Consider the following 13,021-nt stretch of genomic DNA (forward strand, 5'->3'; position numbering starts at 1 on the left):
GAATGACCCTATGTGCACCTTGAATATTATATACCCTTTTAGGGATAGATTTCAAATAGCTCTGATATAGCAGAAACCACTAAATTATGAAATTGCTAAATTGGGAATTGTATTTCAACCCAGAACAAAAAATGTGCTTTGACGGACACTAAATAACTTTCCCAGCCACAACAGGACAGCGGTAACGAGAGATTTAGCGGGATATAAATTTGAGGCCTAGTATTTAGGCACTGGGTGACCGGTATGGATTTACTAACAGAATTGGACTTGGAAATGCACAGTAGCGTGTGTGTGAAGTTATTCTGAATGACCCTATGTGCACCTTGAATATTATATACCCTTTTAGGGATAGATTTCAAATAGCTCTGATATAGCAGAAACCACTAAATTATGAAATTGCTAAATTGGGAATTGTATTTCAACCCAGAACAAAAAATGTGCTTTGACGGACACTAAATACCTTTCCCATCCACAACAGGACAGCGGTAACGAGAGATTTAGCGGAATATAAATTTGAGGCCTAGTATTTAGGCGCTGGGTGACCGGTATGGATTTACTAACAGAATTAGACTTGGAAATGCACAGTAGCGTGTGTGTGAAGTTATTCTGAATGACCCTATGTGCACCTTGAATATTATATACCCTTTTAGGGATAGATTTCAAATAGCTCTGATATAGCAGAAACCACTAAATTATGAAATTGCTAAATTGGGAATTGTATTTCAACCCAGAACAAAAAATGTGCTTTGACGGACACTAAATACCTTTCCCATCCACAACAGGACAGCGGTAACGAGAGATTTAGCGGAATATAAATTTGAGGCCTAGTATTTAGGCGCTGGGTGACCGGTATGGATTTACTAACAGAATTAGACTTGGAAATGCACAGTAGCGTGTGTGTGAAGTTATTCTGAATGACCCTATGTGCACCTTGAATATTATATACCCTTTTAGGGATGTATTTCAAATAGCTCTGATATAGCAGAAACCACTAAATTATGAAATTGCTAAATTGGGAATTGTATTTCAACCCAGAACAAAAAATGTGCTTTGACGGACACTAAATAACTTGCCCAGCCACAACAGTACAGCGGTAACGAGAGATTTAGCGGGATATAAATTTGAGGCCTAGTATTTAGGCGCTGGGTGACCGGTATGGATTTAGTGACAGAATTAGACTGGGATATGGCCAAAAAATAACCACACTATTGCTGGTTAAATGCACTTGGTGACGGGCGCAGCTTGCCCCTGATGTAGTATATGGCCAAAAAATGAACAGACTATTGCTGGTTAAATGCACTTGGTGTCACAGCTTGACCAACCACACTACTGAGGGTTAAATGCACTTGGTGACGGGCGCAGCTTGCCCCTGATGTAGTATATGGCCAAAAAATGAACAGACTATTGCTGGTTAAATGCACTTGGTGACGGGCGCAGCTTGCCCCTGATTTAGTATATGGCCAAAAAATGAACAGACTATTGCTGGTTAAATGCACTTGGTGTGATAGCTTGACCAACCACACTACTGAGGGTTAAATGCACTTGGTGACGGGCGCAGCTTGCCCCTGGTGTAGTATATGGCCAAAAAATGAACAGACTATTGCTGGTTAAATGCACTTGGTGTGACAGCTTGACCAACCACACTACTGAGGGTTAAATGCACTTGGTGACGGGCGCAGCTTGCCCCTGATGTAGTATATGGCCAAAAAATGAACAGACTATTGCTGGTTAAATGCACTTGGTGTCACAGCTTGACCAACCACACTACTGAGGGTTAAATGCACTTGGTGACGGGCGCAGCTTGCCCCTGATGTAGTATATGGCCAAAAAATGAACAGACTATTGCTGGTTAAATGCACTTGGTGACGGGCGCAGCTTGCCCCTGATTTAGTATATGGCCAAAAAATGAACAGACTATTGCTGGTTAAATGCACTTGGTGTGATAGCTTGACCAACCACACTACTGAGGGTTAAATGCACTTGGTGACGGGCGCAGCTTGCCCCTGATGTAGTATATGGCCAAAAAATAAACAGACTATTGCTGGTTAAATGCACTTGGTGTGACAGCTTCACCCTGATGTAGGCTTTAGCCAAAAAACAACCACACCATTGAGGGTTAAATGCACTTGGTGACAGGCGCAGCTTGCCCCTGATGTAGTATATGGCCAAAAAATAAACAGACTATTGCTGGTTAAATGCACTTGGTGTGACAGCTTCACCCTGATGTAGGCTTTAGCCAAAAAACAACCACACCATTGAGGGTTAAATGCACTTGGTCGCAGCTTGTGCTGGCGCACCACAAGACACAAAATGGCCGCCGATCACCCCAGAAAAATGTGACTGACAAACGGTCTGGGCAGCCTAAAAACAGTGAGCAATTGAGTATCAGCAGCTCAATGATCCACAGCTGCAGATCGATCAATAATCAAGTCCTTTGGAGGAGTTAATCAGCCTAATCTCGCCCTACTGTCGCAGCCGCAACCTCTCCCTACGCTAATCAGAGCAGAGTGACGGGCGGCGCTATGTGACTCCAGCTTAAATAGAGGCTGGGTCACATGGTGCTCTGGCCAATCACAGCCATGCCAATAGTAGGCATGGCTGTGATGGCCTCTTGGGGCAAGTAGTATGACGCTTGTTGATTGGCTGCTTTGCAGCCTTTCAAAAAGCGCCAAGAAAGCGTCACAAAAGCGCCAAGAAAGCGACGAACACCGAACCCGAACCCGGACTTTTACGAAAAATGTCCGGGTTCGGGTCCGTGTCACGGACACCCCAAAATTCGGTACGAACCCGAACTATACAGTTCGAGTTCGCTCTTCCCTACCCCTGATTAAAATACATATTTTTATTTTTTATTTTTGCCATTGATCCCCCTCTGGTATGTCACTGTCCATGTTGTGGGACGATTTGTGCACTTCTTGTATTTGGTGGCTGCAAATTTGACCTGAAGGTTTTTCAGGTTCACCTGCCTTTTTTCTTTTTTTTTTAAAACACTTTATTAATTATCCAACAACAACCATTACATAAAACATGTCGTAATTAACATATAATCAACAAATTTTCCTTTAACCCCACAAAAATTCCCCCCCCCTGCGATGCGTCTTCCTTCACCACCACTCCTCCGCCCAAGACCGAGGAGTAGTGGTGACGGGTGAAGTGCGAGGGAGCTCTATGAGTTCCAGTCTCCCCAGATTCCAATCTATTTTTTCTCAGAATTTCTCTGCTTATACAAAATATATTCATATCTTTTAGCAATATTCACCAGATTTAGCTATGCATTCATAGTGGGACTGATACATGAAAACCAGAAGCGTGTTATCAATAGTCGTGCCAAAAACTTTATCTTAAATAAAAGATTTTATTATGTTGCTGACAGCTCACCTCTGCCAACTCACCCAGTACCCAGCATTCTGCGGAGAAAGGGATCCCCACCTTCAATTTTCCCTCAATATATTTATGAATAGCCCCCCAGTAGTGTTTCAACTCTGCACAGGACCAGAACATATGCAAATAATCGGCTTTGGGAACATCACACCTAGGGCAGTTAGAGTCATTCCTAATCCCACATCTATTAAGCCAGAGAGGTGTGACATAAAGTCTATGTAAAATATTAAACTGCACCACCACGTGATTAAAACGTGAAACCAATTTTAAATTCAAAGTTACCCTCTGCTGGTCATCCAAATGGATCATTGGACACTCATTTTGCCAGCAGAAGAAACACCTCCAAATCGAGATACAAGTAAATTTTTATAAAGGTGAGAAATCATTATCATCTTCTGATCCAAATTCCCTATCCACTCATTAACTTGTGTTGAAGTGTCTATTTGAAACCTATTTTTTTCCTTTATACTCAAAAGTGCCGATCTCAACTGTAGATATCGAAACCATAATAATTTCTGTGCTTTTTCTCTCTGTACTAATTCTACAAATGAAATAATATCTCCATTACTTACATAACTTAATATCTCCATTACATAACACTACCTGTGTTAAATATAAAATATGACTTTTTTTTTGCCAATATTGTTCCTTAACTAATTCATCTAAAGTTTGTAAATGCTGGTTATACCACAAAGGAGTGCATCCCAGTTAGCCTTTCACTCCACACCATAATCTAATGGAGTACCATGACTTCATGAAAAGATTCCTGGCTGATCTAAATTTTCTATTGGAGTTGATGAATTGATCAGACTCCAATAGAATAAAAAAATTATCATATGGAGATCTGTTCACTAAGTCCCTGCAAAGTGGACTCTCTTTCAAATCCCGAAGAAAACAAAACTGTGCAGCTAAGAAGTATCCCTTAGAACAAGGCAGGTTAACTCCTCCTATCTCCAGGGGCTTATACCAATGCTCTAACTTAAGTCTTACCCGTTTCCTCCCCCAAAGTAGCTCATTAATAATCCTTTCGATTACCTTAAAAAACCTATCCAGGATCCAGACTGGAGAATTCATAAAGAGATAGAGTAGCTGAGGAAGAATCACCATCTTAACTAGAGATATTCTATCAGCCTTTTTATAAAGATAAACAAAGCCACGTTGTTATTTTTAACCTTAGCTTATTTATCAATGGCATCAAGTTGAGAGGAATAAAATCTTCCACCCTAGGGGAGACTTTTATACCAAGATACTCAAAGGAGTCAGCAATTTTCAGGGTGCTCAGCGGACTATCATTGGGGAATAAGAATTTTTCTAAGGGCAAACTGGTTACGTCAAGTGGCATAATCGTGGTTTTATCCCAATTCACATCCAGACCTGAGGCTTCTCCAAAAGAGTTTATAATTTGCATAATAGTTAACAGGGTAGATTCGGTCTGTTGGACATAGAATTAAATATCATCGGCATATAAAGAAACGCGACCTTCCGTTCCCAATACCCCGAACCCTAGTATCCTAGGATCCTGTCTAACCCTAGCAGCCAAATGTTCAATATAGATATCAAATAAAAGAGGAGATAGTGGACATCCCTAGCGAGTGCCCCTGGTCATGGCAAAGCTTCTTGTAAGATGTCCATTTATATTTAATCTTGCCGTGGGAGATCTATAGAGAAGCTTAACCATGTTAATAAACCTAAAGCCCATCCTATGAAGCACTCTCCAAAGAAATCCCCACTCAACTCTATCAAAAGCCTTGGACGCATCTATAGACAAGATAGATCGAGAAGTCCCTCCAGAGGTCTGTATATTAGAAAAAAGACAATGTAAATTATAATGGGTCCCCTTATTAGGAATAAAGCCATTTTGGTCTGGATGTATAATTGTTGTCATAACACTAGATAGCCTCATAGCTAAGATTTTGGAGTTTAGCATCTGTGTTCAACAGAGAAATAGATCTATAAGATCCCAACTCATTATGGTCTTTATCCTTCTTTAGTATTACTATTATCGTGGCCAGAGAGTGTTCTCCACAGATGGGGAAAAACAACCTCCCCATATTTACGATAAAACTCATATGGGAGTCCATCCAGTCCGGGGGAGGAGTTACCTAAACAGGCCTTAATTGCATCCTCTATCTGTTGGGGACACAAGTCCATCTCCAAACGTTCCTTTTGCCCAGCTGTAAGAACTGGGAGAGAAACGGAGTCCAAGTATGAGTCCATCGCAGCCTCTGAGAGGACACTCTCCGATTCATACAATTTACCAAAATATTTTATAAATACTTCTACTATTCCTTCCTGATCTTCCACAATAGTACCATCAAACATACGGATACTGCGGATCTCTTTCTTTGCATCCTGGCTTGCTATTACTCTAGCCAGCATCTTCCCAGGGTGACCTGCCTCTGAAAAATATTTTTGTCCTCTAAAGAACAGCTTCTGTTGTGCTTTATCCAGAAGAAAGTCAGAAAACGCCTGACTTGTCCTCTGCATAATCTCTCTACCTTCCTCCGTTTTCCCCTTGACATACCTAGCCATTCCTGCAGCGGCTGCTTCCTCTAGTTCTTTCTCCTTCATAGCATAGCGTTTACTCAGGTTTGCAATTGTACTGATAAAAATCCCTCATAAATGCTTTAAATGCATCCCAAATATATTAAGATTTAGCTGAGGCGTAGTTCCTATCCCAGAAGGAGATAATCTCCTTTTCTATCTGATTATGATTCTCAATTATTAATAGCCAGTGGGGATTCAATCTAAATGGGGGTTTCACTCTAGCGTCATTCCCAACCATACATAGCTCTATTAAAAAGGAACATGGTCTAAGACAGATCTGGCCTCATATTTTCATACGTTCAACACAGTTTAAATAACCTTTATTTATCAAGGTCAGATCAATTCTAGACATAGAGCTTCCAGATTTACTAACACAGGAAAAAGCTTTCTCTAAATAGATACTTCCAGACATCCACGAGGCCCACCTCTTGGCAAAAACAAGCCAGGGGGGACCCCTGGACCGGGTAGCACCCATTACCTCCGGCATAAATCCTATCTACCTCTGGATTCATCACACAATTAAAATCCCCATTAACTATCAACAATCAGGCCACTGATTCACAAAAGCCATCAAACAATTCAGTACCTGTCTAGAAAACGGAGGGGAAATATATGTAAACGCCAGGATACAAAACGTATCTCCCCTGTTTATCCATAGAGGATGCCAAACATAAGAAATTAATCTGTTTGTGTATCAATACTGTGATTCCTCTGGAGTAGGTAGTATATGTGTCATTGTAAAGCTGTGTAGCCCACCTCCCCCCAAGACGGGGTATCTTCTCCCGTGAGAAATGAGTTTCCACCAAGAAAAACAATAGCTGGCAGATGTCTCCTTATCAAATCCAATACCGCCTGTCTTTTTACCTTCTCCCCTAGGCCCCGGACATTCCATGTAAATATTCTTATAATCATTAATTGATCCTAAAGCCCCCAAGCATCACCCTCCTCAGACCTCACTCGATTCCCCACCTCAATGTTAGACGCATTGCAGCCAACCCTCCCCTCTAGCCACCCCGTCGTAACCCACCCACCCCCCCAATCCCCTCCCAAACACCTCAATACCCCTTTGGTCCATAACTAACTAGGACCATCCCTTCCCCACTCCCTCAACCGAACCTCCAATAATCAAAAAGAAAAGAAAAATAGAAAGAGACAGATTTTCAAACATTATTCCTATCCAGCCAAGCAATGGCCAGATTGGGGTTATAAAAAAAAAAAAAAACAACAACACAGCTTCATTAACCCTTTAAGGACCAGGCTCATTTTCACCTTAAGGACCAGGCCATTTTTTTGCAAATCTGACCAGTGTCACTTTAAGTGCTCATAACTTTAAAACGCTTTGACTTACCCAGGCCGTTCTGAGATGTTTTTTCGTCACATATTGTACTTCATGACACTGCTAAAATTGGGTCAAAAAAGTTAATTTTTTGCATAAAAAAATTAAATTTTTACCAAAAATGTTGAAAAATTTGCAAATTTCAAAGTTTCAGTTTCTCTACTTCTGTAATACATAGCAATACCCCCAAAAATTGTGATGACTTTACATTCCCCATATGTCTACTTCATGATTGTAGCATTTTGGGAATGATATTTTATTTTTTGGGGATGTTACAAGGCTTAGAAGTTTAGAAGCAAATTTTGAAATTTTTCTGAAATCTTCAAAATCCCACTTTTTATGGACCAGTTCAGGTTTGAAGTCATATTGTGAGGCTTAGATAATAAAAACCTCCCAAAAATGACCCCATTCTATAAACTACATCCCTCAAGGTATTCAAAACAGTTTTTTCGAACTTTATTAAACCTTTAGGTCTTCCACAAGAGTTAATGGCAGATGGAGAAACAATTTAGAAATTTCTATTTTTTGGAAAATTTTCCAATATAATCAATTTTTTCCAGGAGTAAAACAAGGGTTAACTGCCAAACAACACTCAAAATGGATTGCCCTGATTTTGTAGTTTGCAGAAACACCCCATATGTGGTTGTAAACTACTGTTTGGCCGAACGGTAGCACATAGAAGGAGGGCAACACCATATGGGTTTTGGAAGGCAGATTTTGCAGGACTGGTTTTGTTTATACCATGTCCCATTTGAAGCCCCCTGTTGCACCCCTAGAATAGAAATTTCAAAAAAGTGACTCCATCTAAGAAAGTACACCCCTAAAGGTATTCAAAACTGGGTTTACAAACTTTGTTAACCTTTTAGGTGTTCCACAAGAGTTAATGGCAAATGGAGAAACAATTTAGAAATTTCAATTTTTTTGGAAAATTTTCCAATATAATCAATTTTTTCCAGGAGTAAAAGAAGGGTTAACTGCCAAACAACACTCAAAATGGTTTGCCCTGATTCTGTAGTTTGCAAAAACACCCCATATGTGGTCGTAAACTACTGTTTGGCCGAACGGTAGCACATAGAAGGAGGGTAACACCATATGGGTTTTGGAAGGCAGATTTTGCAGGACTGGTTTTGTTTATACCATGTCCCATTTGAAGCCCCCTGTTGCACCCCTAGAATAGAAATTTCAAAAAAGTGACTCCATCTAAGAAAGTACACCCCTAAAGGTATTCAAAACTGGGTTTACAAACTTTGTTAACCCTTTAGGTGTACCACAAGAGTTAATGGCAGATTGAGAAACAATTTTGAAATTTCTATTTTTTGGAAAATTTTCCAATATAATCAATTTTGTCCAGGAGTAAAACAAGGGTTAACTGCCAAACAACACTTAAAATGGGTTGCCCTGATTCTTTAGTTTGCAAAAACACCCCATATGTGGTCGTAAACTACTATTTGGCTAAACGGTAGGACATAGAAGAAGGGGAACACCATATGGTTTTTGGAAGGCAGATTTTGCTGGACTGGTTTATTTACACCATGTACCCTTTCAAGCCCCCTGATGCACCCCTAGAGTAGAAACTCCATAAAAGTGACCCCATCTAGGAAACTACGGGATAAGGTGGTTGTTGTTTTGGGACTATTTTTGGGGTAAATTTGATTTTTGGTTGCTCTATATTATTATTTGACGCAATGTAACAAAAAAATTAAATTCTAAAATTGTTTCTACATTCGCTATTTAGTTTTGTGGAACACCTAAAGGGCTAACATAGTTTGGAAAGTAACTTTTGAACACCTTGAGGGGTGTAGTTTCTTAGATGGGGTCACTTTTTTGGAGTTTCTAGTCTAGGCTACATCAGGGGGGGCTTCTAATGGGACATGGTGTCAAAAAAAAAACTGTCCATCAAAATCTGCCTTCCAGAAACCGTATGGAGTTCCCTTCGTTCTATGCCCTGCCGTGCGGCTATATAGCCATTTACGACCACATATGGGGTGTTTCTGCAAACTACAGAATCGGGGCAATATATATTTAGTTTTGTTTGGCTGTTAACCCTTGCTTTTTTACTGGCAAAATGGATTCAAATTGAAATTTTGCCCAAAAATGGGTGTTTTGGCACAGTTTTTATTTTATATTTTTAACACCGTTCATCCGAGGCGTTTGGTCAAAAGTTATTTTTATAGCAACGACTTTTACGCACGCGACGATGCCCAATATGTATGGCTCTCAGACTTTGGAGACACTAAGCAGGCATTCTAAAACTGCGGCCCTCCAGATGTTGTAAAACTACAATTCCCACCATGCCCTGCTGATGGCTGTAGGTTGTCTGGGCATGCTGGGAGTTATAGTTTTACAACATCTGGAGGGCCGCAGTTTGAGGATGCCTGCACTAAAACTAATATTTTTGGGGGAAAGAAAATTTGTTTTCGTGTCTCCAAAGGCTGAGAGCCATAGTGTTTTATGTTCTCTAGTGGACTGTTGGGGATTATAAAAATTTAGTACTCCATGGAAGTGTGATACTCCCTGAAGCAATCAATAATGCAGAGGCCCGGATGATCGGGGCACGTGTCACATTGAGTAGTGGTGTCCTTCCGTATCCCCCTCTTGTGACACACTCTGCACTTTTTTGGGGTTCGTCCCTTCTTTCCAGTATGGGGGACCACACCTGGAAAGTGTTGGCCAGGGACGATCCGGGCGCCTCCAGTTCCTGAGGTACTCCGGCCTGCTCTTTCCCGGTCCGAAAAGATCAGGTCCTTGAGGACTGCCTCATAGAATTGGAGGAATGTCCCTGTGCTGCCAGAGCTTCGGGATAGTACAAAAGAGTTGTACATGGCAACCTGTACCAAGTAGACCGCAACTTTTTTGTACCATGCCCGGGTTTTGCGCATGGCGTTATATGGCTTGAGGACTTGATCAGAGAGATCAACTCCTCCCATATACCGATTGTAGTCGACGATACAATCGGGCTTGAGGACCGTTGCCGCGGTACCTCGCACAGAGACTGGGGTGGTGCTTTTACCGTGGATTGTGGACAGCATAAGGACATCCCTCTTGTCCTTATACCTGACCAGCAACAGGTTTCCACTGGTAAGTGCACGGGTCTCACCCCTGGGGATAGGTACATGGAGGGGGTAGGCAGAAAGGTCGCGTTGATTTTTCCGCACAGTCCCACAAGCGAACATGGATCTGGCGGCAAGGGACCTGAACAAGGGAATGCTGGTATAAAAGTTATCCACGTACAAGTGGTAACCATTATCCAGCAGTGGGTACATAAGGTCCCACACGAGTTTCCCGCTAGCACCCAGAGTGGGGGGACATTCTGGGGGTTGAATACGGGAATCTCGCCCCTCGTGCACACGAAATTTGTAAGTGTACCTTGAGGTACTCTCACAAATTTTGTATAGCTTCACGCCATACCTCGCCCGCTTTGTGGGAATATATTGGCGGAAACTGAGTCTCCCCTTGAACGCAACGAGAGACTCATCAACCGTGACCTCCCTTCCAGGTACGTAGGCCTGCTGAAATGTGGCCCCAAAGTGATCGATGGTGGGGGGGGGGGGGGGCAAGTGGCAGGGGGGGGGTCTGGGTTAGGGTTAGATGGATAGATGGAAGTTTGGAATAAAAGTACATTTTTTTTTTTTTCCTAACTTACTTTTCCCTTCTTTCCCTGCCTAATGGTGCCTCTCCCTCACTGACCCTAACCTACCTGGGTGGCGATGGGTGCAGGAGGGTGATGGATGCCGATTAGGGGGACACAGAAGCTAGTGCTGGACGATGCTGCACGGTCAGGGTGCTGGACAGGAAGAGGAGGGGAGAGAGGAGCGCAGGAAGTTTGAATCTCGCGCCACTCTCCCCTGCACCAATCAGCACCCTGGACAGCAGTGTTCAGCACCAGGGCCAGCACCGCCTCTCCAAATCCTCGGACTGCGATTGGTGGTGTATAATTACGCCACCGATCGCAGTCTTTTTCCGGTTCATCGGGTCACAGGACACCCGAATGGACCGGAAACGCAGAAAACCGCAGGTCTGAATTGACCTGCGGTTTTCTGCGATCGCCGATACGGGGGGGTCAAATGCGTTGTTACGGGATGCCGGCTGAATGATTTCAGCCGGCGTCCCATTCCGATTAACCCCCGCGGCGCCGGAATTCCGATTTTAAGTCAGGACGTACTGGTACGTCCTGGGTCCTTAAGGACTCGGGAAATAGGGTGTACCGGTACGTCCTATGTCCTTAAGGGGTTAAAGACAATCCTTAACTTGGCCGGATACATAAAAGAGTACTTGATATCCTTGCTCTGAAGGCGTTTTTTAACATCAAAGAAGGCACACCTCTTGTCTTGAACTTCTTTAGAAAAGTCAGCAAAGAAAAGAAGTTTACACCCATTATACATAATCGTAGGAGAATCCCGTGCTTGCCTCAGAATCATGTCTCTATCCCAAGCTGCTAGCATCTTAATAATTACAGTCCTTGGCGGCTTCCCCAGGATAGGTTTACCCCCTGGGATTTGATGGGCCCTTTCAATTAGAAATAATGGTGAAAAATATTATTTCCCGAAGTCTTAAAAAATTATAGATTGTATCGTTCCAGCTAAATCTTTATCGTCCGGAGATTCTATATCATTCGTACGGTACATCTTCTTGACCGTGTTTTTTTTCAGATGGTTATAATCTTTTTTTACTGTAAAGTTCTCCTCTTTTAATGTTTTCACTTCTTGCTCCAAGATATTCACTGTGTTTTCTAATTCTTTAATTCTGTCTCGAATCTTTCTCAAATCATCTTTTATAATAAGGACTTCTGTCTGTACTGACCCCAATTGCACCACAATATTTTGTATCGCTTTTCCATTGTTTTTGACAATGGATAAAACTGCGTCTAATGGGGCAGGGTTATCCATGGGCATCTTCCCCCTACCAATATAGGGGTCCCCCTCAAGTGTCTCCTCCGATCTAGGTTCGGAAATATTTTTTTTTATATTAATGTCCTGTCTCCCTTTCAGACCTGACCTAGTGGCTAAATTTGGTGATCTCAAATATTTATCAATTCTGGAGGACATTGTTTGTTTCTGTCCTGGCTTAACCAAAGTCGAGTTCGTAGAGCAGCTATTTTGTTTAGGAGCCATCCCCTTTTTATTTTTTACTTTTTTTTTTTCCCCTTCTTCTTCCTCCCGTTCTTCTTCTTGCCTCCTTCTTCTTAAATTCTCCTTTTTAGTTCTTATTCTCTTCACTCTCTCTCCTCACCGCCCCCTTCCCCCCCCCCTTTTTTAGTAAAAGGAGGCTAGGAAGTTGTTCTCGACTCCTATGAACAAGGCAGACATAGCAGAGCTGGAGAGGGTACAGAGGAGGGTAACTAAAGTAATAACTTAAATGGGGGGACTACAGTGCCCTGATTATCAAAATTAGGGTTATTCACTTTAGAAAAAAGATGACTGAGGGGAGATGTAATTACTATGTATAAATATATCAGGGGTCAATACAGAGATCTCTCCCATCTCTTCCCTGGGGTTTGCGTTTTACTGGGATTGAGATAGTACATACTCCTATACGTGGAGGAGATTTCACTGCGGTATTGAACAGAAAGGAGGTAGAGTGGATGTACCTTTTGAATACGATCCAACCTCAGGGGTTAAACATTCAATGCGATGTCAATTCCTGCATAGTCTAGGAATGAGCTTAGGGGTTAGTATCAAGAAGTAGGAGGAGACATAGGTTAATTTACATATCTACACCTTATCCCCATAACAAGGTTACTTTTTTCCGCAAAGTTTA

This window comes from Bufo gargarizans, chromosome 1 (assembly GCF_014858855.1).
Source record: "Bufo gargarizans isolate SCDJY-AF-19 chromosome 1, ASM1485885v1, whole genome shotgun sequence".
In the NCBI taxonomy this organism is placed as follows: Eukaryota; Metazoa; Chordata; class Amphibia; order Anura; family Bufonidae; genus Bufo; species Bufo gargarizans.